This window comes from Pinus tabuliformis, chromosome 6 (assembly GCF_031772625.1).
Source record: "Pinus tabuliformis cultivar Carrire ecotype Pingquan chromosome 6, CPIR1, whole genome shotgun sequence".
Classification (NCBI taxonomy): Eukaryota; Viridiplantae; Streptophyta; class Pinopsida; order Pinales; family Pinaceae; genus Pinus; species Pinus tabuliformis.
Genome location: NC_142292.1, coordinates 694,499,230 through 694,512,679, shown reverse-complemented (window position 1 = coordinate 694,512,679; position 13,450 = coordinate 694,499,230). Strand labels below are relative to the sequence as shown.

The 13,450-nt window shown below is 36.8% G+C and overlaps 1 pseudogene; it reads right to left on the bottom strand.

Moving 5' to 3' along the window:
* Positions 1–9,657: 9,657 nt before the first annotated feature.
* On the bottom strand, positions 9,658–11,722 carry LOC149260556 (putative LRR receptor-like serine/threonine-protein kinase At2g16250; annotated as a pseudogene).
* Between the last annotated feature and the right edge of the window lie 1,728 nt (positions 11,723–13,450).

Sequence of the window (13,450 nt, the reverse complement as noted above, 5' to 3'; positions counted from 1 at the left end):
AAAACTAAATTTCTCTACTTTTTAACATTGTTCAACATCTTAGTAGAATGGATGCATTTTTTCCTAAGAAGATTTTGAAGTTTCTCCACCCATTTTGTAGATTTATCAACCCTCGTAGGAGACTCCCATCTAGCAAGCTTAGTAAAACCTTCTAATAAGGCTCTACCCACTCCTAGAAGTGTTGATGCATCTCAATCACATCCCTATAATCACTTCATAGTTGATAAGGATACCTCCCATAATTTGATGTGTCACTCCAATGGCATTCACCTCAACACTTGAACCTACATCATTGGGCTTCACATGTGTGGAAACCACTTATTTAGGAAGAAGCCTACACTAACCCATGTGCTTATGGGTTCTTCATGGTGAAGTTTAACTCTATTGAAGGCAAGGAGCATATTCTTCACTTCATGTCTTGGTCTTTCGGGCATGTCAACTTATGCATGAGTACCACTCCCTTGAATTCATTTACAAACTCCTTGACTCCAATAATTTGGTTCATATTAGTAACTACCTTTTCAATTCTAGACACTTGCAATTTTGGCCTCCATTGAAAATATTTGGGAAAAAAAGCATTATGGATCTCATAAAAATCTAAAAATGCATATTGCAACTTATGTCAATATATTCTTCAAAGTGGATTTCACATATGGATTATCAAATAACTTTGGTGTTTGTTGATAAAAGGTTCCTTTTAAAACTCCTAATTATCCTCACATTAATTATCAATCAGGGCAAGTCTTCTTATTTCAAGAGTGTACACAACATGTGGCTACTATTTAACTCAGAGAGTAATTTTTCCTAAATTGTAGTATAGATCTTTTTAATACAAGAGTAAACAGATGCATATAGTAAATTCCAATTGCAATTAAAGAAAACTCAATCCATTAACAAAATCAAATCTTACATTGATCAAAGTAATAGCAACATTAGTTGAGAGTACAGTAGTGATAACTCATCCCTCTTTAACTTATTTAATCTAAATCAAACCCAATCCTCAATAATTAATCTAAACAACGAATGAATATCAGTCTGAGAGTTTCAACGGTGATAGTTAATACACTTTACATTTGATTATATCAAGCGGAATATTTATCTAAGAAACTTGATCTGAAATGAAAGTAAACTGAATCAACGACAATACTGTAAATTATATAAAGTAATGAGATTCTACCAACACTGGAAAATAATAAAGAACAAAGTGATAAAATCACAGAAAGCAAGAATACTATCAAACCATCACACTTGTGAGAATTGGAAATGTATGACACAAGAAAAGCAGTAGAATCCACCAGAGGTTGGGCCCTTAGCCACCAGCGAAACACTGCTAAGTTACTTCAGGAAACGCGAGGGAACAACAACTTTACTTATATATTAATCAGCAAACTAAATGAGCATTACAGTATATTCGTGTTCTTCTCGACAACGAGAGTCTATAATTACAATTACAATTTCAATAATACAGAAATTCCTCCTTCCTTCCTACTTACAAAACATCTCCTTTCATAATAGGAAAGGGTAAAAAGAAAAATGATAAACGTGATCCCTCAGGATCTCTCGATCCTGAGGGATTTGCAACAGTTTTCCATATTCAGACATCGTTTCCTTTCTTGCACTGATTCTACTGATTTGCTTTTGGCCTTATTTTCAACCGACGCGTTCCTTCCTTAGCTTGTCGATGCTTGTTGTTCCATCATTTGTTGTTTTCCTGCAAAAATCAACGTAATAATTAGCTAAGTCGTAACTACGGATAATTCCTTCATTTCTTACAGTAATTCCTTAATAGATTAGTGCATTGAGATATAGAAAGGATAAGAATAAAGGAAAAAGATGATGAGTTTAATAGTAAATGCATACCTTTTCCATGACCCAACATACTCCCCTGCTTACCCTTTTTCATGTCCCCATGAAAAGTATGTAGTTCGTATGCAGAGCAGTAAAAGAATAAGCTGGAGAATGAATGTCCTAAAGCGGTCTAGGCCATGATTCTTTTCCAAGAGCTCAAATATGTGCCCCGTCTAAAGCGTCGGATGAAATCTGGAATGGCAAATCCTAGTTTGGGCCCCATAATACTGGGGTTGTTGATACAGCCATTTTAAATCTTCAAAAGCAATGTCACATTTGTTAGTCCAAATGAAATCAATATTTTCCATTAATGCATATAATGGTGTAGAAATTTGAGAAAAATTCTTTATAAATCTTCTATAATAGCCAGAAAATCACAAGAAACTGCGTACCTCAGTTTCTATGGAAGGGGTAGGTATTAAAATAATTATCTGAATTTTTGCTAGATCTACCTAGATTCCAGTTGGTAAGATATAGTGACCCAAGATGAGGCCCTCGGTCATCATCATGTGGCATTTTTCATGGCTTAAACAAAGCCTGGTGGGAATGCATCTTTGCAGAACTTTCCCTAATGTTTGTAATGTCGGCTCGAAGTCATCTCCGTAAGGTGTAAATTCATCAATGTACACCTCGAGCCCTTCATTTATCAGATCTAAAAAAATGTTGAGTATCGCCTTCTAGAATGTGGTAGGTGCATTGCACAGCTTAAAAGGTAAGACCCTGTAAGTAAATGTCCCCAAAGGGCAGGTAAAGGTAGTCTTATCCTGGTCTTTAGGGGCAATTTGAATTTGATTGTAGCTGCTGAAGCTGTCTAGGAAAGAAAAGAATTTTTTCCTGCCAATGTGTCCAAGACCTGGTCAATGAACAGATGGGGAAAACGGTCTTTTTGGGTTGCTTTATTAAGGTCTCTATTGTCAACACATATACACCACTTTCCATTCTTTTTAGGAACCACTACTAATGGAGAGACTCATTTGCTGTTAGATATAGGATAGATAAAATTTACATCTAACAGTTTTAGTAGTTCAACTTTAACAATATCTTTAATGTGAGGGTTTAACCTCCGTTGAGGTTGTTGAATGGGCCTGACATCTTTCTCTGTATAGATGTGGTGCATGCATAATTGGGGATCAATCCCTTTCATGCCTGGGTAATCCCATGCAAAGGCCTCTTTATATTTTCTCTGAAGTTGAACAAGCTTCTGCTCCAGATCAGCAGTCATGTGTTTGTTAATATTTAAAGATTTTCCTAGCTCAATTTATATGGTTTTGCTGTTATAAGCAGAAGTTGTTGGTATTGATTTGTTGTTAATATATTTTAAGGGATCTTCATCTATTTCATTATCGAGGGTTGCTTCGATCATGTGACATTTTAGATGGGATACGGCATCTGGTTGGTTAATTTAAGTGTTAACGATGTCATCTTTTATTTGATCCTTGAATTCGAGAGCATCTTCAATAGTTAGTGGTGATCTAATGTTTTCTATTAGATATGATATAGGTTGTTTTTTGGTTTTTGTTATTGTTAAAATTAGCTAAGCTGGACGATATAAGGCTAAATTCGTCATATTGCTTCCTCTTGCTATAGTCATGCTACCTGTTTGACAGCTTATGTAAGCATCCGTGGTTGCTAGCCAAGGTCTACATAGAATTAAGGGATTTCCATCGAGCCAGTTTCTAGGACTGATGATCAGAAAGTATATTAGGTATTCTCAAGAGTCTACAAACACCATTACATCCTGTGATGTGCCTTTTGTTTTTACTACCGATCGGTCAGCCAGTTCCAACAAGGTTGTGGTTGGGTCCAAGGATGTAATGCCAAGCTTTTCACAAGTTGTTGTTGTAAGAATATTGATTGTTGCTCGTAAATTGAATAATGCATTGGGGAAGGAGCATCCATTTATTTGCACCGTGACTATAGGATTTCCTGGGTCCTCATATTTTACAGGTGTTTCTTTGCCTGATAGTAAATCAGATAAGGTGCCGACTACATGGACAGTTGGGGTTGTTTTTATTTTCCTCTTTGGATTTTTCGTACACAATTCCTTAATAGTTTTTGCATAAATTGGAATGTCCTGAATATCCTAGAAGAGAGGTATTTTTACACACAAATTTTTCAATTCTCCCAGAAGATAAAATTCAAGGTATTCGATTGAGCGGGGTATAATTAATCTTTCTGGGAATGATGGAGAAGAGGTGATCGTTTGATCATGAGTTTTTTGTTTAATCGTGTTGTCCACTTGTGGTGCTTGTTCTACAGGTAACAGATCTTCAATTTGTATATTTTTACCCCCCTCTGATTCTATTATCCATCTAGATCTTAATTGAAGATCATTGCACTCCCTAAACTCAGTTTTTGGCTCTGGTCCTTCAATAATTTGCACAGACTGAACCGGTCTATTGTTGGGGTTCGAGTTGGATTGGGCTGGGAGCTGCGGTTGTAGGTTGGTCTGAGGGTTCTATTGCAATGTGTAGGGTGCTGGAAGTGTGGGTTGAGGTAGGGGGATTGTTCTTGCTGGCTGGTTTGTAGGTCTTTGCCAACTTGACTACTAGTTCTGGTTCTGTGAAGTGGAGGGTGACCATTGAGATTGATATGCATTATTCTGCTAGAACGGTGGGAAGTAAGAGGAATTTGGCCAATTTTTATTTTGATTTGATTGGTTGGGCCAAGGTGGCATAGAGAATGGTTGTTGTGACCAATTGGAAAAAGGTGGCTGGTTCTGCCACATAGCTCCTGGGTATTGTTGCGAATTATATTGTGAGGGTTGAAAGAAAGAAGATGGATCAGTAGGCATACCTGTTTGTCATGGTTGCCATTGGCAACACTGATTTAGCAGGTAGACTAGTTATGTTTCTTCCTCTGCCTCCTTATAGACTGCTTTTAACCCTAGGAGTGATGGGCAGCTTTCTGTGGCATGATCTTTAGTACATATGGCACAAGTTTGTACCATATCCAGCGGGCATTCTTTGTGACTATGCTTCTTCCTGCATCTAGGAAACAATATCACCAAGTTTTGTTCTGCTTCAGCCTACTTTTGCTTGGTTTGCATAATGTCTAATTACGTTGTGAGAGTTCCCAAAATATCTCTTTTGAAATTCTCTAACAGGTTGTCAATTTCTGCACGAGTTATAACTTGACTAGAGATTTTGTTGTCCCTAGTGGTCATGTCGCGTTCTGCTGGTTTCAATCTCATACTACCTCTGGAGCACTTGATACACAATTTAACAATGTCAGCATACTCTTCTTGATATATATCACCTTTACCCATAATATTTAATGTCTCTATCCATTGTTCTTTCATCCCTTTAATCAGTGTAGTTTTTAGCACATTATCAGGCAAAGGCAGAGTTGCATAGGGAGACTGCTAGAGGTTATATTGAAAGCGTTCCACATATTCTTCTAATGTTTCATTGGGTCTTGGTACCATTTGGAATATTTCATCATTCAATTCCCTAGATCCGCAATTGTCCTGATATTTTTTAAGGAAAGTGGTTTTCATTTGATCCCAATAATTTCTTATGCCCCCACCTAATCCCATAAACCATCACAAGGCTGCTCTTGTTAATGTAGAGCGAAATAGCTTTAGTTTTTGGGAGTCGGTGTTATAATAATAACCCTGACATAATACATCAAATTCAAATAGAAATGCATCTGGATCCTCTGATGTTATTCCATGAAAGGTGGGAATATTTTGGAGAGGGATAGCTCTCATGGGTGTGTGACAACTGTGTCAACGATGGGATAGTGCAATGTAGAGGTCTGGGGTACTTGTGGGTTGTTGGCCATTTGATCAAATATATGCCAGTAAACTTCCGAGATCTCTAGAGAGTTATTCCTAGGATGATTAGAAGGGGTGGGAATGATCTTAACAACACTCCCTCGTTTGTGAGAGATTTTTTGGCGAAAATCACATGGAATACCATTTGTCGACGCGTTTCGAACCAACTAGTGTGGTTCATCGTCAGGACAAGTTGAAGAAACAGATCCAGCTTAGCATGTTAAATAGTCAGAGCAGAGCCTCCAACGGCTAACTTTACCAATGGCTAGTTTGACTCAAGGACCGGCTATATTATTAAATAATTTTGACCCTGGTCCTTGAGTCAAACTAGCCGTTGGTCAAGTTAGCCGTTGGAGGCTCTGCTCGGACTATTTAACATGCTAAGCTGGATCTGTTTCTTCAACTTGTCCTGACGATGAACCACACTAGTTGGTTCGAAACACGTCGACAAATGGTATTCCATGTGATTTTCGCCGAAAAATCTCTCACAAACTTGATGTGGATCATAGAAGCCTAAACTCTTTAACACTCCCTCGGTCTGGGATACTGGGTGTTCCTTGTTGAATCACTACCTAAGGGGATCTTGGCTCCTCTGTTTCCCCTGTTTCTCCTACTCCTTCACAAATATTACAAGAATTCCCTTATTGTGAGGAAATTGGACACGAATTTTCAATTTCTTGAAAACTCGGCCCAGTCCCTACTGTTTTGTTGTGGACCTCAGCATAGGCTATAGATGGTGAGCCTGTGGCCCGAAGGGAGACATTAGGTTGTCTGGAAGCAATGTTTTTGGGACCTAGTGATGGCTGAGATTCGGCTTTCTTTAAGATGTTATCTATGAACATTGATCATACAAAGGTCACCGGTCACTTAGATCTGTCGAGTTTGGGTAGTGGAATTGGATTGTTTTCAGGTTTTTTCTTCTTATTCATTCATGCAAACAATTCAAATGTTTATCTCTACCCTAAGTTCCTAAGAATTCTGCTAGAAAGAGGGTAGGAGAGCAGGCATTTTACGTGCTCTGTACGCAGGTTCTTACCTTTTGTTTCTAATACCCAGTTCTCTCTCAACAGATAAGCAGCAAATACCTACTTTAGTTTTCTGTAATTGTGCTGAAAAGCGGGTGGAGGAGCAAGCACTTTACTTGCTCGTTACGTAGGTTCTTACCTTCTGTTTTCAATACCCAATTCTTATTCAACAACAATCATCAGATGTACATTACTCTTTAGAAATGGCTATGCTCTCCTTGGCAATGGCGCCAAAATGTTGGTCGATAAAAGGTGCCTTTTAAAACTCATAATTATCTGTGCATTAATTATTAATCTGGGCAAGTCTTTTTATTTCAGGAGTGTACACAGTATGTGGCTGCTATTTAACTCAGAGAGTAATGTTTCCTAAATTGAAGTATAGATTGTTTAAATACAAGAGTAAACGGATGCATATAGTAAATTACAATTGCAATTAAAGAAAACTCAATCCTTTAACAAAATCAAATCTTACATTCATCAAAGTAACAACAACATCAGTTGAGAGTATAGTAGTGATAACTCATCCCTCTTTAATTGATTTAATCTAAATGAAACCCAATCCTCAATAAGTAATCTAAACAATGAATGAATATCAATCTGAGAGTTTCAACAGCGATAGTTAATACTCTTTACAATTGATTATATCAAGTGGAATATTTATCTAAGAAACTTGATCTGAAATGAAAGTAAACTGAATCAACAACAATACTGTAAATGATATAAGGTAAAGAGATTCTGTCAACACTGGAAAATAATAAATAACGAAGTGATAAAATCACAGAAAGTAAGAATACTATCAAACCATCACACTTGCAAGAATTGGAAATGGATGACACAAGAAAAGCAGTAGAATCCACCAGAGGCGAGGCCCTTAGCCGCCAGCAAAACATTGCTAAGTTACTTCAAGAAACGCGAGGGAACAATAACTTTACTTATATATTAATCATCAAACTAAATGAGCATTACAATATATTTGTGTTCTTCTCAACAGCGAGAGTCTGTAATTACAATTACAATTTCAATACTACAAATCCCCCCCTTCCTACATCTTTAGACATTGTTTCCTTTCTTGCGCTGATTTTGCTGATTTTCTTTTGGCCTTATTTGCAACTGCCGCGTTCCTTTTGTTTCCTTTCTTGCGCTGATTTTGTTGATTTTCTTTTGGCCTTATTTGCAACTGCCGCGTTCCTTCATTAGCTTGTCGATGTTTGTTGTTCCTTCATAGGGAACAACATTTGTCCCTTTTGTTGTTTTCCTACCAAAATTTAGGTAATAATTAGCTAAGTCGTAACTATGGATAATTCCTTCATTTCTTACCGTAATTCCTTAATAGATTAGTGCATTGAGATATAAAAAGGATAAGAATAAAGGAAAAGGATGATGAGTTTAATAGTAAATGCATACCTTTTCCATGACCCATCATATGGAAACTAGACTATGATCAGGTTGCCTTCACATGTACATAATGTTTTGTCTACAATCACTTATCATCTTCATGTCCTGATCCTTTCCATAGGATATCAGGAACTCCATAAGTCTTTTGTGGGTGGTGAAAAAAGTGAAAATAATTGCAAGCCCACTAGATGGGAAGGTGCTAAGGACCATCAGCATTCGGTGGAACCCACCAAGGAATTGTTGCATCAAGAAATAAGGAATATTTAGTGAAGGAATTCCATTACATTAATACCTAGGTGTAGGATCATCTGAAGATTCAGGTGGGAGAAGAAAATGGAAGGATACAATCTATCCTAAGAAATGATTTGTGTGAAGAAACTAGGACTATTAGACTACAATGAAGAAAAGAAAAGAGAAGAAGGGAGGGAGCTTATGCTACAGTATATGATTTTCTACTCAAGGAAAATAGCATTCCTTGAGGATGATCATCTTCACAACAATTCTACCCAGCATTGAAGACTGAAAAGTAAAAAGGTGGGTTCTAAAACATGCATAATGTGGGGTTTTGGATCAACATTATAACTAATCATCTGCTGTTTGGCAACTCTAGCTTTTGTCAATAGTACGCAAAGAAGAAATGTTTCACTCTTGTAATCTAAGCTAAAGGGTCAAAATCTCAATATCAGACACTACAGAAGACAAGTAATAGTTGTGTGTATGACATAATCCTTCATATTATTTCTTTTGAATATAATCTCTATTTGCTAAAAAAAATTCCTTAGTTTTGGTAGACATGAATCCCAAAATTTAATTGCACCTTGTCCTACATTTAAGTTTTAATAGTTGTGATAAACACTTCTCACTAACAATAATTGACATTCATAGGATATGCTTCCTCTATGCAAATCCTGACCATGAACATGGAATACATCAACGGTAGAAAAGATAATCAATAAGGGAAATTTTTCTAGTTTTCAATTGATATTCTCTAAAGAAATAAAAGTTCCAACACAGGATTAGTTGCAATCACAATACATAATAATTTTTCCAGCTGATTTTTCTAAGAATCTGGTACAATATAATAACATGTATGCATGGTATAATACTCCTATGTTCTGGTCAATTCTAATTGGAAACTCCAGGGAACGTACATAAAAAATTATAAATGTTGGCAAATACTAGAATTATGTGGATTTCAATGTTGTCTCAATACTAGAGAAATCAAATAAAGAATACATGTACTAATATTGAATAGAAAAGAACAATGATTATCAAATTTTTCTTTCGAGCACAATAATATGTGGGCATAATATTTTACCTCAAATATGAAATAGAATGGTAGCTTGCATTGCAATTAAAGATATGTAGAAAAAGGGAACAAGAAGGAATTCTTGAATAAGTAAAAACAATGGAAATTCTCCCACAAGACGCATTCAAATAAATGGACATAGTTTCCATAATGTAACTTTAATTTTGGGAACATACTAAACTCACACACATGTATACAATTTTAGGAATAAAATGACACAAATGCTTTCCAAATTTAGTATTTAACAAACATTTAGAGCAGAGATTGAGCATCTTCCAAACAATGGAAAATATCAGTACCAACTACAAGCATTTTATCCTCCAATTAAGGTTGTGAACAAGTGGAAAACACATGTGAACAAGGGGTGATGAGCACAAGTGATGGACAAATGAGAGACCTTCAGCTGCTCCAATTGCTATTTTGAGACGTGTTATCCAGTCTAGTGACTGTAAAGTATGCTCAGGTGAGCAACCCTTTTTGTAAAGGGCATAAGAAATATCTATCTTTGGCATGTATTATACATAAGAAGCTTCTCATCTTCATGTTCCAAACAATGACCTAAAAGAGGCACTAACCTTGTGTGTGAAGCCCTCCCAAATATATCTAACTCTGCAAGATATCCATCTCTTCTGAATGATTTTAAATAAATCCTTTTTATAACAATAGGAACACCACCTTCCAACAACCCTTGATAGAGATCTCCTGAGTGGCCATGTTTTATGAGATTAGAAGCATTAAACTCTTCTGTATCCTGAAGCAACTGCTCATAAGAAAAATACTCTCTGAGGCTTGACAAACTAACTGAAATTCCAACTACTAATTGGCCTCCTCTGTGAACTGGAGGATTTACATCTCTTTCTGTGTGTCCAACGGCAACCCTTCTCTCATGTTTAAGGACAAAGAAAACAAACATGATGACAAGTAGGACGAGGCCCAAGCCACCAAACACCCCTCCTAATATTGGTCCTAACCGTGTGTTTTTTGTAGAAGGGCTCTCCAATGGAGTTGGAGGGGAAAATGGAGCACTTGTAGGCCCTAACCCAGGAAAAGATAGACCCCTTGTAGCATAGAATAATGTGCACATGAAAAGTGTCCACTGCTTCGTTGGCCCCTATAAACAGTTTTATTCATTGACCACTTGTGTGGAAGAGGAAAAGGTAGGTATTATTTTCTTGAAGTAGTTATATGATAGATCTATCACAACTAATTGAGGGAGCCTTGCAAGTCCAGATGGCAAGGAATCATAAAATAGATTATGAGATAGATTGATATCCGTGATATTGACCAAACTTGAGATTGAAATTGGCAATGGCTGTGTCAAATTGTTGTATGAAAGGTTTAAAGAAAACAGGTTAATCAGTGAACCAAGAGATGTGGAAAAATTTCCAGACAAATTTTTATGAGCCAAATTAAGTGCTTGGAGTGCAATACATTTGAAAATGTCACTGGGAATAATGCCACAGGAAAAATTGTTTGCAAGAACCAAATTACTCAAATTGATAAGTCTCCCCAGGTCACTTGGAATAGGACCAGAGAGTTCATTGGAACCCAGATCAAGGTTCTTCAATGAAGAGAGATTGCCCAACTGACTTGGAATCAAACCACTGAAATAGTTATTGTCCAGCTTCAGTTGTGTCAGACTTGACAGAACTCCAACACTGTCAGGAATTGGACCTTGCAAGTTATTTGCAAAAAGATCGAGATAAGTCAGATTTTCCAAATTCGATAAAGTACTAGGTATCTGTCTGGTCAAATTATTGGATGACAAATTCAGAGTTGTCAAATTGGATAGCCACCCAAGCGTTGGAGGAATGGGTTCTGTGATATTGTTCTGTGACAACATTAGAACATTCAGATTGTATAAACTACCAAGTGAAATAGGAAGACCACCATTGACAGAGGCTTAGCTGAGATCTAGAGTCTTTAATGCACTAAGTTCGCCAAACCATACCGGTATGGAGCCAGGAAAGAGAAAGTGAGAAGCATTGAAGGTCTCCAGAAATGTAAGATTCTGCAAACCATCGACGATAAATTGTGGATTTTGTGACCCTACTACTGTCCTTTTGAATCCAGACAAGTTTATAGATATAACATGCCCTTCCCTGCATGTAATCCCTTTCCATACTTGGCAGGGATTGACCTTCTTAGGCCACTCCTTGCTCCTCAATCCCAAGGAAGCTGTGAAGTTGAAAAGAGCACTTAGCTCTGACCTATTAATTCATACCGATTGTTGGCTAGGGCCTCCTTCCAACAAACACATTGTGAGGTCGAATTGAAGGTGTTGTATTCTCCTCCAAAATTCATAAAAAGAGGCAACAATAACAATAGAGCTCATTTCCAACATTTTGAACGTGCCATAGAAACCATGTAATAGGAGGGAATCTGTCGATCCCCTACTCTACATATGTGCTCAAAAAGCAGCATTTACAACACTGTTACTCTTGTTTATCATGCATAACAACTACCACTACCATTGAAATACTACTCCTAATGACAATAAATGTGGGCATTTTTCTAGTAGATCAGAAATTAGTAGTTTACCTATGACCACAATGCCATATGTTCCTTTGCAGAGGGCCTTTATGCCTTGAGTAACCTCAATCAATCTGATCCAGCTGTGAAAGGAATGTGTCATCCTAGTTTCTTTCCATGAGATATAAAGCTACAAAATCAATTTCAGCAAACCAAACCTACTGGAAAATTGCCCCAAGAATCCATTCATGTTGTTGCAATTCCTGACGCTTCACAAAACATGCGAAAGAGGAGTAGCAATGGCAGCAGTTACAAGTAATTACATCGAAATATGTCAAGTTACAGACCCTTTTAACTGACAATTGAACCTATATGTACATCGCTATAGTGGAATGAATGAAATTTTATCGCCTCGCTCGTGACTTTTCCATGTGTAAAATTTTAACTGGCCAGAGGACGACGAAAACAAAGCAAGGGGATTGGCTAGGGTGAACAATGTTTGCTCACCCCAAGCCCGCAGTGAAAAATGCCTTCGACATAAAAATATATAAATATTCTGAAGTAGTTTTACTTCCGAGGTCAACTCCTTAGGGAACTAAGCATATGTCTCTCACGACATCAACCCTTAAAAGGAGTGCACCCCACTTGCATCACACCTATTCATGTTCCTTTTATATTTAAATATTCCAATACAAATGCAATAAACTTGGCGATACACACCCATTCACATTCCTTTCATATTTAATTAGTCCAATACATATGCAAGAAACTCGGTGATACAAATCTTTCGCCCAAGAATAAGAATTGTTATCTTTTGAGGGTAGACCTCACAACATATCAGAGCCGACCTACTCTTGGTAAGGCTACTTATTGTTTCAATTTTGCAATATTTCTAGAATTTACAATTTAGTTAAGCAGGTAAGCAGTTAACGAAAAATTATTTATTTAATTTTACTTGTTTCTATATTATTATAGATTTATGAAATAATTTCACTTATATGTTTATTTTATAGGTACCAGATCTTGTGAAGCCTTGGAAATGGCAGATGAGAAAAGGGCAATTGAATTATCTCTGCAAATGGACAAATCAGGTTTCCCTCCAAGGAATGAAAAGCATGAAAGTCCATGAGTAAATGATAATTTCCATTCGTTCTTCCATTTCCATTTGTTCTTTTCTCTGCCAGCAAAGAGAAGGTATCGACATTTGGGGAATGATGAGGAAGATGGTCAATAGCCCAAAAAAGCAGGCGGTTTGAAAACCATGCCTTTCATAATAGGTTAAATCTATAATTGCATTTAATTTATAGTTGCATTTAATGTATATTTATTTTTTTTTAAGTTGAATATTTTTCATTAATAAAAAAGTATGTATAAGGATGTCAAAATGCATGTGGCCTCACATTGACTAGGTTTGCTGACCAATGATATTACCATGCTACAGACAAAATGAAAAATACTCAACTAGGAGACCCACAGCCTTATAGGCCTTACATGCCAAAAAAAAAAACTAAAAAGATAGAAGTTACCATAATTAACCATCAGAAGTGATAGAGTCAAGATTATCTGGCCATGTCTGTAGAGGAGGAGTTGGGAGGCAGAGACAGTGGACATGTTGTTCAAAGT